We start from the raw sequence: 17689 nt of genomic DNA, 5'->3' as shown, positions 1-17689 counted from the left end.
GGTGTATAAAAATGCAACTAATTTCTGTACGTTGATTTTGTACCCTGCAATCTTGCTGAATTCATGGATCAGTACTAGTAGGCTTCTGGTGGAGTCTGTAGGGCTTTCCATGTAGAGTATCATGTCATCTGTGGAAAGTGATAGTTTGACTACTTCTTTGGCAAAACTGATGCTTTTTATTTCATTTTGTTGTCTGATTGCTGATGTTAGGACTTCCTGTACTATGTTAAACAACAGTGGTGAGAGTGGACATCCCTGTCGTGTTCCTGATATTGGGGGGAAAGCTCTCAGTTTTTCCCCATTGAGGATGATGTTAGCTGAGGGCTTCTCATAGATGGCTTTTATGATGTTTAAGTAAGTTCCTTCTATCTCAGCTTTCTTGAGGGTCTTTATTAAGAAGGCATGCTGTATTTTGTCAAATGCTTTTTCTGCATCTATCGACAGAATCGTATGGTTTTTATCTTTTCTTTTGTTGATGTGATGTATCACATTGATTGATTTGCGAATATTGAACCAGCCCTGTAACCCAGGTATGAATCCCACTTGACATGGTGGATAATTCTTTTTATGTGCTGTTGGATTCGATTTGCAAGTATCTTGTTGAGGATTTTTGCATCCGTATTCATTAAGGATATTGGCTTGTAGTTCTCTCTTTTTGCTGGGTCTCTGGCTTGGAAATCAAAGCAATGCTGGCTTCATAGAATGAGTCCAGAGTTTTCCTTCCATTTCCATTTTTGTAATAGCTTGAGAAGAATGGGTATTAACTCTGATTTAAATGTCTGGTAGAATTCCCCAGGGAAGCCATCTGGCTCAGGGCTCTTATTTGTTGGGAGATTTTTGATTACTGATTCAATTTCTTCACTCGTTATGGGTCTGTTCAGATTTTCTATCTCTTCCTGTGTGAATTTTCATAGTGTGTGTTTTTAGGAATTTGCCCTTTTCTTCTGGGTTGTCCAGTTTGTTGGCATATAATTTTTCACAGTATTCCCTGATAATTGCTTGCATTTCTGAGGTTTTGGTTATAATAAATCCATTTCCATTCATGATTTTGTGTATTTGGGTGCTCTCTTCTTTTTGAGAAGACTGGCTAGAGGTTTATCAATTTTGTTTATTTTTTTCAAAAATCCAATTCTTGGTTTCACTGATCTGTTCAACTGTTTTTTGGATTCTATACTGTTTATTTCTGCTCTGGTTTTTATTATTTATCTTCTCCTACTGTGTTTGGGGTGCTCTTGTTGCTCTCCTTCTAGTTCCTTTAGGTGCATGGTTAGATTTTGTTTGTGCTTTTTCTAATTTCTTGAAATAGGTCTGGAGTGCAATGTACTTTCCCCTTAGGACTGCCTTTGCTGCATCCCATTGAGTTTGAATTGTGTTTTCATTTTCATTTGTTTCTATATATTTTTAAAAATTTCTTCTCTAATTGCCTGATTGGCCCGTTCATTCTTTAATAAGGTGTTCTTTAACCTTCATGTTTTTGGAAGTTTTCAGACTTCTTCCTGTGGTTGATTTCAAGTTTCATAGCATTGTGATCTGAAAGTGTGCATGGTATGATTTCAATTCTTTTATATTTATTGAGGGCTGCTTTATGTCCCAGTATGTGATCTATCTTGGAGTATGTGCCATGTGCACTTGAGAAGACAGTGAATTCCACAGCCTAAGGGTGTAGAGTTCTGAATCTATCTGTCAAATCCTTTGGGTCCAGTGTGTCATTCAAGTCCATTGTTCCTTTAGGGATTTCTGTCTAGTTGATCTATCCATTGCTGTAAGTGGAGTATTAAAGTCCCCTGCTATTAGTACATTCTTGTCCATAAGATTGTTTCTGTTTGTGATTAGTTGTTTTATGTATTTAGGTGCTTCCTTATTCAGTGCATGGACACCTAACTCACCTATTCTCCTCTCTGCCTCTTCAATCCGTGCATTGGACGCCTCCATTTTATTATGCACCTCATTTATAGCATTTTTAAATTCATCACAACTATTTTTAAGCTCCATAGTCTTTGTAGCAATAGTTTCTCCGATGTCTTCCATGCCTTTTTCAAGCCCAGCAATTAATTTTATGACTATTGTTCTAAATTCTTGTTCAGTTATGTTGCTTCTGTTTTGAGCAATTCTTTAGCTGTCATTTTTTCCTGGTATTTTTTTAGAGGAGAGTTCTTCCATTTCATCATTTTGGCTAGCTTTCTGTCTCTTGTAAGTTTTAAAAGCTTATTATGCAGTCTGCACCTGCAAGTCCTGCTGTATTAAAGGAGGCTTATTGATTATCCACAGCCTATATGTTCAGGAAGTGTTCTTTTAATGGTGTCTCTCTTGTTGTGCCTTTGGTTATTTTATTTCTCTAATCGTAGTGGTATTTGGGACTCTCCACCATGTGTACTTTGGCTTGTTTCTTGAGGTAGCCCTGGAAAAGAAAACAGACAGACAAACACACAGGGAGCAAAGGCACACAAACGCAATGACAAATCCAATAAACAAGCAAACAGAAAGGGAAAAGAAAAAAAAGAAAAACAGAATAAAAAGATGGCGGAGGAAAAACAAATAATAAAAATACAAAAATAAAAAATATAAAGGAAGAGAAGAGAAAAGAAATATCCCAAAAGACAAAGGACAGTCTAAAAGATTAAAACCAGAATCCCAGCTACAAATAAAGGTGTATGCAGTGCTGACGGAAGAACATATACAAAGAGAAACGACCGGGCAGGGAGGAAGCGAAACTGGACAATGACCCGACAGAGAGAGTAAGAGGCTTAATTCAGAGAGAGAAAGAGGAGAATATGGTAAGAGGCACGGAGAAAGAAACGAAGATAATGTTCATCAGAGAAACTATATAGTCTGATTACTCCAGAGAGAGATATAAAGGTAGCAGTGGAGGTGTAGAATATACATCTAGAGAATGGATTAAATGTGACTGTTTAAGCAAACCAATAACCAGAGTACCCAGTCCAGCAGAGGGGAGGGATACAAATGAGACATGGGAAAATATATATGAACAGTAAGAACTGATCTAAAATTAATCACTGCATTACATCCATGTTGGTCTTGCCCCGGGCTCCGGTAAAAAAAAACAAAACAAAAAAAAACCCGGCCCCACTCTGGCAGGGATGGGCCTGGTTTCGGGTAGGCGTGTCTTAGCCTCCCTGAGGTCTTGCCTTGGTGGTTGTGGGGATTAAAATGGCGGCGCCCCAGTCCCTTCTTGAACCAAGTGCTGCAAATGACTCTTTTGGGTCCTATCTCCCTGTGCTGTGGGAAAAGCCAAGGTGGGAATATTCTACGCCTCAAGACCTGCATCATTTCCAGATCTTACTCCATGCGCTTTATTGATCCTGCCCAAAATATAAAACCATAGGCCAGTCCTTCTGGGCAATTTCAAGCTGGCCACTTCCCCACTAGGGATCAGCGGCAGGGCAGTTTCAGGCTGTGCTGCTTCTCCTCCGGATGGAGCTGGAGAGCAGAGGAGCAGTTTCTCCTGGTGCGGCCTGGGACCTGGGTGTCCAGCTCAAAGTCAGCTCCACAGTTGGAAACTGGAACACTCTCTGTCCCGGGCTGAGGTTTTTCTTTTCTACAGGGACAGGGACAGTTCTTTGAGCAGTTTCACCCGTTCTTTCTTTTCCCCTAAACTCACAACAGGCCCCCCAAAGGGGGCTCCCTCCACTCCCTCTGTGTCTCCAGGTCTCAGCCCGTTTTTATCTTCCCCAGTTTGCACTCACGCAACTATCAGGTTGTTTTCTCAGCAGACTCGGTCTCCTTTTCCTCCCAAACTCCTGCGATTCTGTAAGGGTTCCTATGGCTTCAGGCCTACTCTATTTGAGAGATGGGAGCGATTGAAATGTACAGAGCTCCCGACTTCTCCGCCATCTTGCCTCTGATTTTTTTTTATTTTTAAAATTCTTTTTATCTCTATTTATTCTTGACAAAGAGAGAAAGAGAGTGTGCTAGCATGGAAGGGTCAGAGAGAGAGGGAGAAACAGAATCCAAAGTAGGCTCCAGACTCTGTGCTGTCAGCAAAGAGCCCGATGTGGGTCTCGAACTCATTAACCATGAGATACCTGAGCTGAAGTAGGATGCTTAACAAACTGAGTCACCCAGGGGCCCCTGTGACATAAATCTAGTTTACTATTGACCTTCTCACAGTATGTCAGGAGAAGGATCATCTGAGTCTAGACCACGTGGTTGACCGTAACTAAAACCACAGACAACAGAGCTTCAGATAAGATAGGAACTCCTGTACTGAGTATTTACTCTGCCGTGAATACATATAATTTCTTTGTAATAGTAAATAATTACATGAGACCATGTAAATATCTTGCTCCTCTTCAAACATTCCCCCAGTAANAATGGATAAACGAAATGGAGTATATGCACACAATGGAATACTATTTGGCCCTTACAAAGGAAGGACATTCTTACACCTGCTCCAACATGGGTGAACCTTGAAGGCATAATGCTCAGTGACAGACCTACTGCCTGATCCTACTTATAGGAGATCCTTAGAGTGAGAAAGATATTGTGCTGTTTGCAGAAAACCTTGCAGCTCTTTAAAGCATGGTGTTCAACATGTGCTCCATGAAAGCTCTCATGAGAAAAAGATTCTGTTGTTCAAAGCCAGAAAGCTCTCTGTACGTTAGGCATGGAAGAGTCTCTGATAAGGTCTACATTGAAAGTTATTAGGCTTTTAGTCAATCCAGCATTTCCCATGTGTATTTGATCCTGAAACACCTTGTCCCAGAGACCTGTTAAATGCATGTTAGAACTGTCATTCTGCAGAGTATCAGTTTGGAAAGCACTATATAAAACTTCCTCCCATGTGTATAGAAGATGTGTACTAGAAAGGAATGGGTGGTTTTCTTCATAGACTTAGGAAGCTCAGTTCTTTATAGACATATCTAATGACCTTTGTGATTAACAATTAGAGTTTAATATGTTATGCTTTGATAGTTCAATAAAGAGACCAGAAACAGAAAGCTCTCAGGGTGTATATAGGTCTTCTGACCTCCCTTCTTGAAAATGAGTCATTTGGATTCTGCTGATAATGGAGGCCACCAAGGTGACCCTGGCAGCAGCTACCACCCACATTGCAGGCCTGTTGATGCGGTTTGAAGTGTTGGGATTTGGAGGCGACGGCTAAAAATGAGTTATTGAGATGCCTTTGGTGCAAAAAGGTGGTTTTATTAGATTCTTGGGACAGGACCCATGAGCAGAAAGGGCTGCACTGGGGTTGTGAGGAGTGACTGATTATATAAGATTTTCTATCCTGGGGTGCCTGAGTGGCTCAGTCAATTAAGGTATCTGACTTTGGCTCAGGTGAGTTCGAGCCCCATGTCGGGCTGGGCTGTCTGCTGTCACCAGAGCCTGCTTTGGATCTTCTGTCTCCCTCTGTCTCTGCCCCCACTTTCAAGCATGCTCTCTCTCTCAAAACAAACAAACAAACAAACAAACAAATAAAAGGATGTTCTATCCTATGAAGGGGAGTGTGATGTTAGGGCTCCAGGAAATTGAGTCTAATGGTTTCTGGATATTGCATTTTGCTTGGGAATCTTTAAGACAGTTGCAAACTGATGGAGACTCTGGTCCTGACTGTGATCTGTTAACCAGTTAACAGATTTGTTTTTCCCTTTCCTTTGTTCTTGGTCAGTGGGAGTGCGTGAGAAATGTCACACATAGTACCACCTGGGTGGGGACTTGTGGACTGTTAGCTAGTGCTTTGCCCTCAGCTTGCCTTTTGTTCCCACATCACTATGACTTGCAAATCAAAATCAACCAGGTGGTAGTAACTTTCCCTAGACTGGCTTTTTTTAATCTGCCAGAGGCTTACTTTTACCATGACAGATGTAAATGGTCTATTGTTCCTGTATGGATAAAGAGACTAATGTAGGAAAAGATCTTGCTTTCATACTTACTCTTTCATGCTTGGATTTTCTCCTGCATCTCCATCCAGGAAAGTTGCAGAAACAGAAGTTCCCTCCCGGTGTATCTTAGGCCGACAAATCAACATTTTGAGCAAATAATTTCTACCTTCTGGATTTAATATTTCCCAGCTCTAAATTAAAGAGCTTGGATTAGATTGCAAAATTCCTTCTGGTTTGAAAAGCACCTTTTTTGGGGATAAAAAGCATAATTTTCCTTTTTCTTGGTAAGTCAACATTTGTCTTCATATTGAAGACAGAAGTCTAGATATTTCCTGTTTATATGTATCTGCAATTTGCATACAGTGGATTATATACTTGCAAAATACTTTTCTTAATAATTCTATTGTTTTTCTATACCTTTTATTGTGGAGCTTTTGACAGATTTTTCTCAGAAAAGGTGGTAGCTTTCACCCTTCAGCTGTTTTGAAAGAGAATAGAACATTTACAGGTGAAACAAAGCAAAGTTTTAAAGACAGCTATAAGTGACAACATTTAAGGACAACCATTAAAAGAATGAAATGGAGTCTAAAAGTTCCAAACCACAAGAGAAAGAAATGAATAAGAAAGCAAACACGCCAGAAACTCAAAATTTAAAAAAAGAAGAAAAAAATCATACCAAAAAAAGGACAAAGTAAAATGGTAGGAACAAGCCCAAATATTGAAATAGTAAGATGTTAATGACTTAAATATACTACCTAAAACAGACTTAGCCTAATTTAGAAAACAGCAACACAAAATCCAGCCATGCACTTTTACAAAAGACACACCCCAAAACTTAAAAGACAGNTTTGTGTGCTTAGAATGTCAGAGTCAGGGTAATGTTGATGGGAGGGCAAAAGACAAGCTGAGGGCAAAGCAGGAGTTCACACCTTGTAATTCTTCCCTTCCTTAAGGCGGGATATGTAAAACATTCCTCAGACACTCCTCACTGCCTAAGAACAAAGGCAGAGGAAAGACAAATGATCAACAGATCAAGATCAAGATGAAGATCCCAGTCCTGTAGGACATGAAACTACAGTAAAGTTTGTAACTGTTTTTTTCTTGTAAATCATTAAGACAATCTTTTTTCTGAGAGAGAAACAGAGAGAGAGAGAGACAGGGAGAGCATGCACTCCTGCATATGGGGGAGGGGCAGAGGGAGTGAGAGAGAAAGAATCTTAAGCAGGCTCTGTGCTGAGCATTGAGCTCTATCCCATGAACATGACATCATGACCTGAGCAGAAATGCCACCCATGAGTCTTGAAAAACACAATCTTAGACCGCCAGAAACCTATAGACTCAATTTTCTGGAGCTCTAATATCACCTTCACCTCCATTGGATAGAAAACCCTGTATAATCAACCACTCCTCAAAATCACAATACTGCATGAATCCTGTCTCTGTGCTATGATAAAAACACAGTTTTGCACTGTAAAATGCCTCAACAATCTATTCTTGAGCATTGGGCTCAATGATCCAGCATCAGTGCAGTGTGTGTATGTGTTTGTATGTGTGTGTGTGTGTGTGTATGTTACCTTGCCTCCAGGCTCAAAATGGGCGCTTTATGCAGGACTTGCCTTGATATTCTAATAAGATCTTTGCATAAAACTCAGCAAAGGAAACTATTAACTCTTTTTTTCTTTTAATATTTTATCAGTGGTTGCCTGTTTACGAGATGCCACTTCACTTTAAGAGATCAATACCAGGAACACCTGGGTGGCTCAGTCCGAGGATATCCAGATGGCCAAAAGACACATGAAATGATGCTCAGACTCCCTCATCATCAGCGAAATACAAATCAGAACCACACTGAGATACCACCTCACACCGGTCAGAGTGGCTAAAATGAACAAATCAGGAGGCTCTAGATGCTGGCAAGGATGTGGAGAAACGGGCACCCTCCCACACTGTTGGTGGGAATGTAACCTGGTGCAGCCCCTCTGGATAACAGTGTAGAGGTTCCTCAAAAAGTTAACAATAGAACTCCCTTAGGACCCAGCGATAACACTGCTAGGAATTTACCCAAGGGATATAGGAGTGCTGATGCATACGGGCACATGTACCCCAATGTTCCTAGCAGCACTCTCAACAATAGCCAAAACATGGAAAGATCCTAAGTGTCCATCAGTGGACAAATGGATCAAGAAGATGTGGTTTATCTATATAATGGAATACTACATGACAATGAAAAGAATGAAATCTGGCCATGTGTAGCAACATGGATGGAACTTGAGGGTGTTATGCTGAGCGAAATGAGTCAGGTAGAAAAGGACAGATAACCATATTTTGCACGTTTAGGAGGAACTCAATGGAGGACTATGGGAGAGAAGTAGTGGAAAAATTGTTGGGGAGAGAGAGGGAGGCAAATGACAAGAGCCTCTTGAATGCTGAGAACAAACTGAGGGCTGAGGGGTTGGGGGAGAGGGGATGGGGGGGGTGATGGGCATGGAGGAGGGCACTTGTGGGGATGAGCACTGGGTGTTATGTGGAAACCAAGTTGACAATAAACTATTTTTTAAAAAGCATCAGATCAAGATGACTTTCTCTCCTGGATGGCAGAGAAGCAGACTCAGGCAAACTCTGTGAGAAGAACGGGTGCCTTTCCTTCTGCCTTCCTTAGCTGGGTAGAGGTCACTGAGCAAATATTTACAGTTGGCTATCATGTGTCACTGGGGTTACAAAAATAAGTGAGATAGATCTCTGTGTTATATGCCACAATAGAGGTAGGGATACAATATAATAGAAACAGATGAGGGAACAATGAATTCCTGGTTATGGCTGTGACTCTTAGGCTGTGGGCCTGGAGTAAATGGTTGCATCTAAGCTGAGCTCTTGAGGATTCAGTTGGGAAAGGAGTGGGGAAAGGAAGTTCTAGGCTGAAGGAAGGACCTGGGCAAAGGCATTGGGATTTGGTGGTGAGTTCAGGGATCAGAGTAGTCTACTGGCCAAAAGATAGATTTTGTGGGAAGAGATGGCCAGAAATGAGGCTGGAAGATGAGCTGGGCCCAGATGGGTCTTGATGCACATAAGAGGAGCATGGCTCTCCTTTTCAGGGACAGGCTAGGCTGTGTTCGATGTGAGTTGGGAGCCAGTTTGGCAGGAATCTGAGTATGTGGGGGCATGCTGTAAAAGGTGAGTGACATAGACTATGAGTGGTTACTTGCTTTAGGCCCCCAAAACTTCTAACCCAGTGGGGAGAGACATGAGCACAGGGAGGACAGAGAAAGACCACCTCTCATGGGTCCTCAAGGTGGGGCCATAGTGAGCCATCTTCTATCCAGGATGAGTCCAGCTTTCAGAGTTACTGGGCTGAGTTTGTAGGAGCCCCAGACCTTGCCAGCGAGAAACTTCTTGTCACCTCCATCCACCAATGGATCATTTAAGGGTGTCTACTCTATGCTTTCGTGGACAAGAGTCTCAGGCTGACAACATGTTTTGTAATTCCAAAGAACCGTCAGGAACATTTCAGAGGCTTGTTACTCGAGGATACTCCACATTAAGAAATACTGCTCCAAATGGTTACATGTGAAAATGATAAGTATGGAATAAACTAGAGCACTTCCACCACCTGATAACATTTTCTTTTCCTTGGCTACACCGATGCTAGATGAGAAAGGACAGTGTCCTTGTAGCAAGGTACAACTTGCTCAGAGATGGGCAAGGTTCGGAGACCATGAATAAAAAGAGCTGTTGCACACTTGGGCAGTCATTGTCTTTGGAAAGAAAGATTTTTTAAAAATCTAAGCATTATCTCAAGCACTGTCAGAACTGGAACGGCCTTGAAATTTTGTAGTTGGGAAGGGGTCTTGCCAAAAATGTCAGAGAAGCAGATCCTTGGCTGTCACCTGAGCCTCTTGTCTCTTTCACCAGGATTATCTGTGGCTTCATCTCAACCTATTGCTTGGTTGCCAAAATTCTCTAGATCTGTTGAATAGGGCCTCTGTCTATTCATAACAAAGTAATGTACACATACATATACATGAATATATATGTATGTGTACATATATATACACATATACACACACATACATATACATACACACACACACACACATATTTATATTAACTTTTTAGGGGCACCTGGGTGGTTCAGTTGGTTAAGTGTCCGACTTTGGCTCAGGTCATGATCTCACGGTTTGTGGGTTTGAGCCCCGCATCAGGCTCTCTTCTGACGGCTAGCTCAGAGCCCAGAACCTGTTTCAGATTCTGTGTCTCCCACTCTCTTTGACCCTCCTCTGCTCAAGCTGTCTCTTTCTCTCAGAAATAAATAAAACATTAAAATTTTTTCTAAAATATATGTATATATTTGTGGGGGGGTATGTTTTGTGGGATGGGAGGACAAGATTATAAACTCTGCTCATTANCGTTTCTCGCTGCTGCTTCTTCCTCAACAGTTAAGTGAGAACTTTGTCAAGGAAGCAGTTTCTCCCCTGCCTCTAACTTCTATAATGGGTAAAAGGACCGTTCTGGGAGAGGCGTCGAGCTGGGAAAGCCTAGACTCTGCTCTCTATTGCTGTCAGAGGATTCTAGACTCAGAGGGACTGGCTTTAACTCCTGGTTCCCCCTTACCAGACATGTGAGTTACTTAGCCCCTCTGAGCCCAGACAGCTCCTTATATAGAAAACAAGAAATTATATCTGATCATAGGGGTGTTGTACCAAGTAAATGAGATACATATAGAATGACTATCCCAGGACCCAGTATGTATTCGTGACCTCGTAAATCTTTGTCCCTTCAAAATGTCTCCCATTGTGGAAGTGACTTAGCTTTGGCCAATAGCCTAGCCTCAGGCCTGGAGGCCTCCCATTGCAGCATTTATAGCAAGAGCCATATACTCTCCTAAAAGAGCTTCACGTTGTTAAATCAGTGAGGAGATGTGGATGTCTTAATTTCTCCAGTTGTCACGGAATGTATTAAAACAAAGCTAACAGTATAAGCAGCCCCTGAAAGCTGTCAGTGAGAATTTCTCAGTGCACTGTGATACGGATGGGGCAGCCTAGCTCATGAGGTTTAAATCCATGCTTCAGGAAACCAGCAGATATCACATCCTGAGACTTGGGGATTACTCATGGATGGCCAAAATCTCGAATATTAACGCTCAGATGCAATCATCAGCTGGCTTTGATGGCACTGGAGAAAAGGGTAGACCTCTTCCAAAAGTGTGACACAGGTGCCATTGGCAGAGGATGGCACCACCCAGGCAGGGACAAGACTACAGTGAGGGACATGTGAGGACAGAAGCCTCCATGCAGAGGTGACTCCAGTTTCCACATCCTCTCCCTGAGCACTGCGAAAATGGTAAGCCCTCTAGAGAACAGGTCTGAGTTGGCTAGCTTGCCTCTGACCCTGATTACTTTGGGGACTCTGTTCTATTTTTGGGTTGTATGCTTTAGGATATTAATAGTGGGTTCATGGAATTTTTTTTTCCCCTCTTAGAGAAGGAGTTCCTTCCTTTTTAAAAGAAAAATCAAATAACAGAATTAGCAACACTGTGTTCCAGTGGAGCATTCTGGTTCAAGGACAAATTTAGAATGGGAACAGCAGGTGATCTCCCTGTAGATGCCTGCACCCTGATTTCACATCTGAGAGACTACTGTAATAAAACTGGGTCGGAGGCCAGTCCTGGGAGGACTGAAGGAAGCTCTCCAATTTTCATATGATCAATACTTTGAGAATATCAGTAGACAAGACTCAATTCTGCATCTCTGCACTGGGGAGTGTTGATATTTAGGAAGGCAAGTTCTGGGTCAGCAGTGCTGGCTCAGAGATCCTGGCTTATCTGTAAGGTACAGCTAAGTGCTCTTTAAGCCTCTCTGACACTACAGTTGATCAATGCTCAGTACAGTGTCTGGGATATGGCAGCATCTCATTAACACTGATAAATGAATGGATGTGTGACTATTTCCCAGTGTAAAAAGCTGCACTGAAGCCCATCTTTAAAACAGAGTGTGAGGAAGGGGACACTTGAGGCCAAAGACCTGGGGATGAGACCAAAGTTGTCTTCTGTTCAGGAACCCATGATCCTTGGTGACATTATTTCCTGAGGCAGTGGTGCAAGTGGAGCAAGTCAGACATTCAAGCTCTGCTTACTTGCCTTTAATTAAAACCACGTTCTGGCCTTGCTGTTCTTCATTCATTCGTTCTTCATTCATTATTCAACAAGTAAGTTTTTGAATAAATATTGTGCCTATCATGTTCATGTTGTGTTTTTCACTGAAGAAAACAGATAAACATCTCTGCCCAGGGAAATATATTGTATTAGTGTGTGTACTGTTAGGTGCTATAACAATCCCAGAAATCTCAGTGTGTAAGCACAATACAGCTCTATTTTTGTTTCTATAAAGTGACATAGATGATGTGGGAGCCAAGGGTAAGTGCCCCAAAATGTACCATTTTGGCATATTGATTATTTTGAATTAAAGTTATATAAGAACCAACCAGAACAAGAAGAATATCCTGCCTGTACTCCAAACCCCAGCCTTTGTCTCTTGAAAGCAGGAAATAAATTATCCCTGTGAAAGGTATCTTCTCTGTTCCAAGACATCTTTGTCAACATAGATAGGAAATTCATGGCAAGAAGATTGCATAAACCTTGATACTTTTACTTATTTACTACCTCAGTCTAAATTCTGTTTAGAATTCCTTACCAATGAAAGCTTTTGACCATAAGTTTTCTTTGTCCTGTCAATTCCTCAGAGACTTGTTTCTTTGTCTAAAAAATATAAATACTACTTGGTCATTTCTTTGGGTCTTAATTTTGTTATTGGACCTCCATGTGCAGGTAATCAAGCTTTGTTTTTCTTTTTCTCCTGTTTATCTGTCTCTTGTCAACTTAATTCTTAGACCATCTAGAAGCACTTTGAATCATAGGGGGGAAATATACCTCCTCAATAGCTACAAGGGTGGTCGAAGAGAGTACTCAGATCATTGTCTTTATTGTTAAGTTTATTTATTTTGAGGGACAGTGTGCATATGTGCATGAGCAGGGGGTGGGTGGGAGAGGGAGAGAGAGAGAGAGAGAGAGAGAGAGAATCCAAGCAGGCTTCATGCTATTAGTGCAGAGCTTGAGGAGCCTGAAATTAAGTCCTCCATTAAGAGCAACCTTGGGCTGCACGTAGCCCCAGTTCCAGGAAAAGCTTCAGCTGAAGCCACCCTTGGACCACCCTTGGATCAGCCAATCAAAAGAAATGTGTGACATTCCTGTGGTCTGAGTCAGGGCTGGGAACTACAGATAGTTACTTTGTACAAACTAGCCAATCACTCACCGCTTGCCTAAACCCCTCGTAGGCCCTTTGAACTCACCTCATAATTGGTCATGTTCAAAGGATTCTCCAAGGTCATGATTGGGTCCTGCCAAAAGTAACAAACATCTAACATATACTGAATGGTTAAAACTGTTACCATGGGGGTTTGCAATTATGATTGGTGCTTTTGTGGTGATGCTATACACACAACGTGTGGACTGTAAGACCCCTGTCCCTTACCCTATAAAAACCCTGCTTGCTATTGTTCAGTGCTTCACCCTGCTGCAGCTGCGCCGGTTGATGGTGAGACCCTGCTCGAGCTTGTAATAAAGACCCTTATGTACTTGCATCGGTGTCGGCTCCTTGGTGGTCTCTGGGGACTCACGATTCGGGCACAACAAGCTCAACACAGGGCTGAAACCCACAAACCATGAGATCATGACATGAGCCAAAATCAAGAGTTGGATGCCTAACAGACTCAGCTACACAGGCGCCCCAGATTACTATATTTTTTTTAATCACTTGGGCTGACTGGAAGCTCTGGCATTTTCAGTGTGTGGCTTCTAAAGTCACCCTGGGCGTTTACATTTGCGATCAGACAGTGGGATAGAGAGAACGAGAGAACAGGAGCCTGGATATTGTGAACATCATTCACCCATATTATATTCATCAGAACTCAGTCATAGGGCTTCTTAACATATAGGGAGATGGGAAATGGTGAGTGACCTCCCAGTAGAAACACTTCATTAGAGAAGGAGGGCATGAATATTTGGTGAAAAGATAGACATATCTGCCATACTTACATTCTCTTGAGTGCAGTGAGAATAAGGTGCAGACAATAAACATGCAAAGTAAGTATATTGTATAGTATTTTGGATGATAATAAGGAAAAAAAGTCAGGTGAGAGGAATAGGAGGTGCAAACAAGTTGTGAAAATAACTTTCCTTAAATGGCGACTCATTGGGCCAATATTGTCTACAGAGCAAATGTGAGTTGATCCTTTACAAGAGTTACAAGTTAGGACTCTCTTTCCTGAGTTGTGCTGGAGCAGCTGAGATTGGAAAGAGAGACCTTAGTTTCGGTCCAGACAAGCGCATACAGTCATCACCACAAATGTCCCCAGGGTAACAGAGATTATTCAGTACAAAAGACGTTATCAAAAAACATAACAGATGCAGACAGATAAAGTAGATTTAAATTGCTTCTGGGCTTTTTCTACATCTTGAGCTTTTGTGTGCCTGCAGTAACTGATCCAGGGTGAAATTCAGATGCTTTGTTTTAGTTTTGACTCTGTTTCTTTTTCAATAATACCAAATTTTTGATTCTAGAAGGATCTACTTCTCAGATGAGTACAGAATATCAAGGGTTGATTTCCTCCAAAGTAATAAAGGATTATTTGTTGTTAAGGAATACTAGCTGGTTACCTGATATCAACGATAGAGATAGAAGGTTAGTTGGAAAGAGGCTGATGAAGGAATTGAATGTTGCTAATGATATGGAAGAAAGTTCTGTATTCAATAAGAGTCAGGGGGATCTAGTGGGTATTATGCTATGTGAAAAAAGTCAGATTCAGAAAGACAACTACCATATGATTTCACCTATATGTGGAATCTAAAACACAAAATAAGTGAACAAACAAAAATAAGAATCAGATCTATAAATACAGAGAACTGATGGTTGCCAGAGGGGAGGGCAGTGGAGGGAAGGGCAAAATGGGTGAAGGGGAGTGGGAGGTGCACGCTTCTGGTTATGGAATGACTAAGTGATGGGGGTGAAAGGGACAGCATAGGGAATGAAGTCAATGATATTGTAATGGTGTGGTATGGAGACAGATGGGGGCTACACGTGTGCTGAGCACAGCACAGTATATAGAGCCATTTAATCACTGTGTTACACACCTGAAACCAATGTAATCTGTGCCGACTATACTAAAAAAAAATCTAGTGGATCAAGAAAAAAAGTCAGGGGCTTAGACAGTTCTGAAAATTCAACCCATTCCTTGCATTGTGGGCTCAATCCAGGAAGCATGTTTTGGTCCTTCTTGCACACTTGGCACTATGCAAGGCACCAGCGATACAGCAGTAAACGCAGTTCTGCTCCCCATCCCGGGGAGCCCCACCCAGGCTTGGAAGAAAGACACTTCACCCACCAGAAGGGTGGGTTCTAGCTGGGCCGAGAAGGGCCCTGAATGTCATGCTGACAATCCTGCGCTTATGCTCCAAGGTTGGTGAAGAACCGTCAGAGAGCTGTTTTCTGTGCTGGGGAGGGGGTAAGAGGGAAGCATGCAGTGGGATTACTGGCAAGTCAGCCTCTTTGACCCTCATTTTCTTTGTCTGGAAAGAGAAGATAATAACTTCCCTGCCCATCTTGCAGCGCTGTTCTAAAGATCAAATGAAATCATAGTATGCTATTCCGGTGTCAAGAACTGTGATTAGGGCTGGCTAATAATCTAGATGTCTGGAAACACAGGGAAGACAGCTGCTGCACCGCGATGCTCTGGGAGGATAACATCTTGTATCCTCCAGCATGGGCATATCTAGGAGGGAAACCAGTCTTAGTAAAAAAAACAAAAAGCAAACTAGTAAAAAAAAAAAATATCCCCAACCCCCCAAAACCCAAGTAATGGAATATTTTGAAAGAAGAGTAATTCTTTTTTTCTTTTCAAGTGAAGTTTGTTGCAAGTGAAAAAAAAAAAAAAGAACAGAAAATGCACCCTTCCAAAGCAATAGAGGCTCGACAGCTGTTGTCTGGCGCTGACCAGACTGCCAGAGAATATCCAAAAATTCTCCTGAATTGCTATTCCTCCAGGGCGTGCTCAGACCCAAGGAGTTCACTGTTTCAGAATTAAGGACTTCTCTGGGCACTGTTTTCCTTCTTCACTCATGTGATTTCCTGCAAGTGTTGTTCCATGAGGGAAGATGCTTTTGTTTAGGAGGACTCAGAGCTTATTTGGCTTCTCTGTGGACTTTGAGATTCACGTGCCAGTATAGCACCTATTATAAACCAAGGCATTCCTCAGGGAAAACAGGACAAGCCCATGTAACATAAGCTATAGTGGCCCTATTTCAAGCCCTGAAATCCCATTCATTCAGCCCAAATTTGAGAATTCATCCCAACATCGAAAGCAAATACAGGAGGTCTTCAGCTTGGGGGAAAATGTTTATTTTGGACTGTTTTCTTCTCATTTGTGCCATGTTGAAAAATTGCAGAGAAGGAAATGGTCATTGTTATTGTGTTGGATAATGAGTAACCGTAGAAGTCAAAGTTTTGCCAAATCTCATTATTACTGAGATAAACTAGTTACTACAGTTATACAGAAATAAAATCTGAATGGCAACAAAGGCCCTTATTAAACATTTATTTCACTTTTGTTTTTTTAATGCTCACATTAACAGAGGAATTTCACCTCTAGAAAAGAGAAAGAGGCTGAAGGACGACTGCCTAAACTATGTCTCATTCAATTCTTACCAGACAGGATTCTTACAAAGTAGGCAGGTGACCCCATTTCATAGATGAGATTGAGACCAAGAGAGTGATTTTTGCCAAAGGTCACACAGAAGTGGTAGAGCCATTATTTAAGCCTGACTACCTAACCCTCAACACTGAGCTCCTTCCTCAGCACTCCACCTTCACCTTGAGAGTCTCCTGGGACTTTGGCCCCAGTCTAGCCAGATGGAAGTAGAGGGCTTGCAAAACTGGTTGGATCAGTGGATACAGGAAAAAGCCTCTCCACCACAAAGATGTGAGTGTGGTTTGGAAGTACTGACCTATTATGAAATAGCACCCACACTCAGCCCCTCTACCTCTCCCCACCTCCTTCCTTCTTCCTTTTGGAGGGGGGTTTCTCATTCTTGTCTCTACTGACATTTTAAGACCAGATAATTCTTTGTTGCGTGTGTGTGTGTGTATCTGTTGGGAGGGGTGGTCCTCTGTTGCAGGGTGTTGAGTAGTATACCCAGCTTCTTATCTACTAGATGTCAGTAGCATCTCTCAGTCATGATAACGATATGGGACTATCTCCTCTAACTAATCCCTCGGTTAAGAACCATTGTTTTATGGTGACCAATCATCCCAGTTTGCCCTGGACTGAGATATTTGTTATGGTTTCAGTGTTTAAAACAGGATAGTTGGGACTTAACGGAGATGCCTGGTCAACCTACATGTGAGATTTCATCTCCTGCTTAAATAAAGTCTGTGGAGCAAGAGGGCATTGTGTTAACAATGTCCCAGCAGTCTGCAGTTTCACTGAGCTGTTGCTACACCGACTGCTTCTACCTAATACTCCTTTCTTCCCCTGTGTAGCCTTCGAGGGGCACAGGGGAAGCAACCTACTGCAGAGAGACTGACTGAGTAGCCATGTGGGTTGTTACAGGACTGAAGAAGACAGGAGGGAACACTCGTGCGTGTGGGCATGTGTGTGTGAGCTGGGAGGCGCAGGTGAGTAGTGACCACAGAGAGCTTAACANTGGCTCTGCCCAGGGCCCTGCCTCCTTCTCTGCTTCAGCAGTGGGGAGATGAAGCAGGTTCCATGAGGTCAGTGCTAATACAGCAGGTCACCTGGCA

Source organism: Crocuta crocuta, unplaced genomic scaffold, assembly GCF_008692635.1.
Source record: "Crocuta crocuta isolate KB4526 unplaced genomic scaffold, BGI_CrCroc_1.0 scaffold1022, whole genome shotgun sequence".
NCBI lineage: Eukaryota > Metazoa > Chordata > Mammalia > Carnivora > Hyaenidae > Crocuta > Crocuta crocuta.
Note: the sequence above shows the minus strand (reverse complement) of the source record.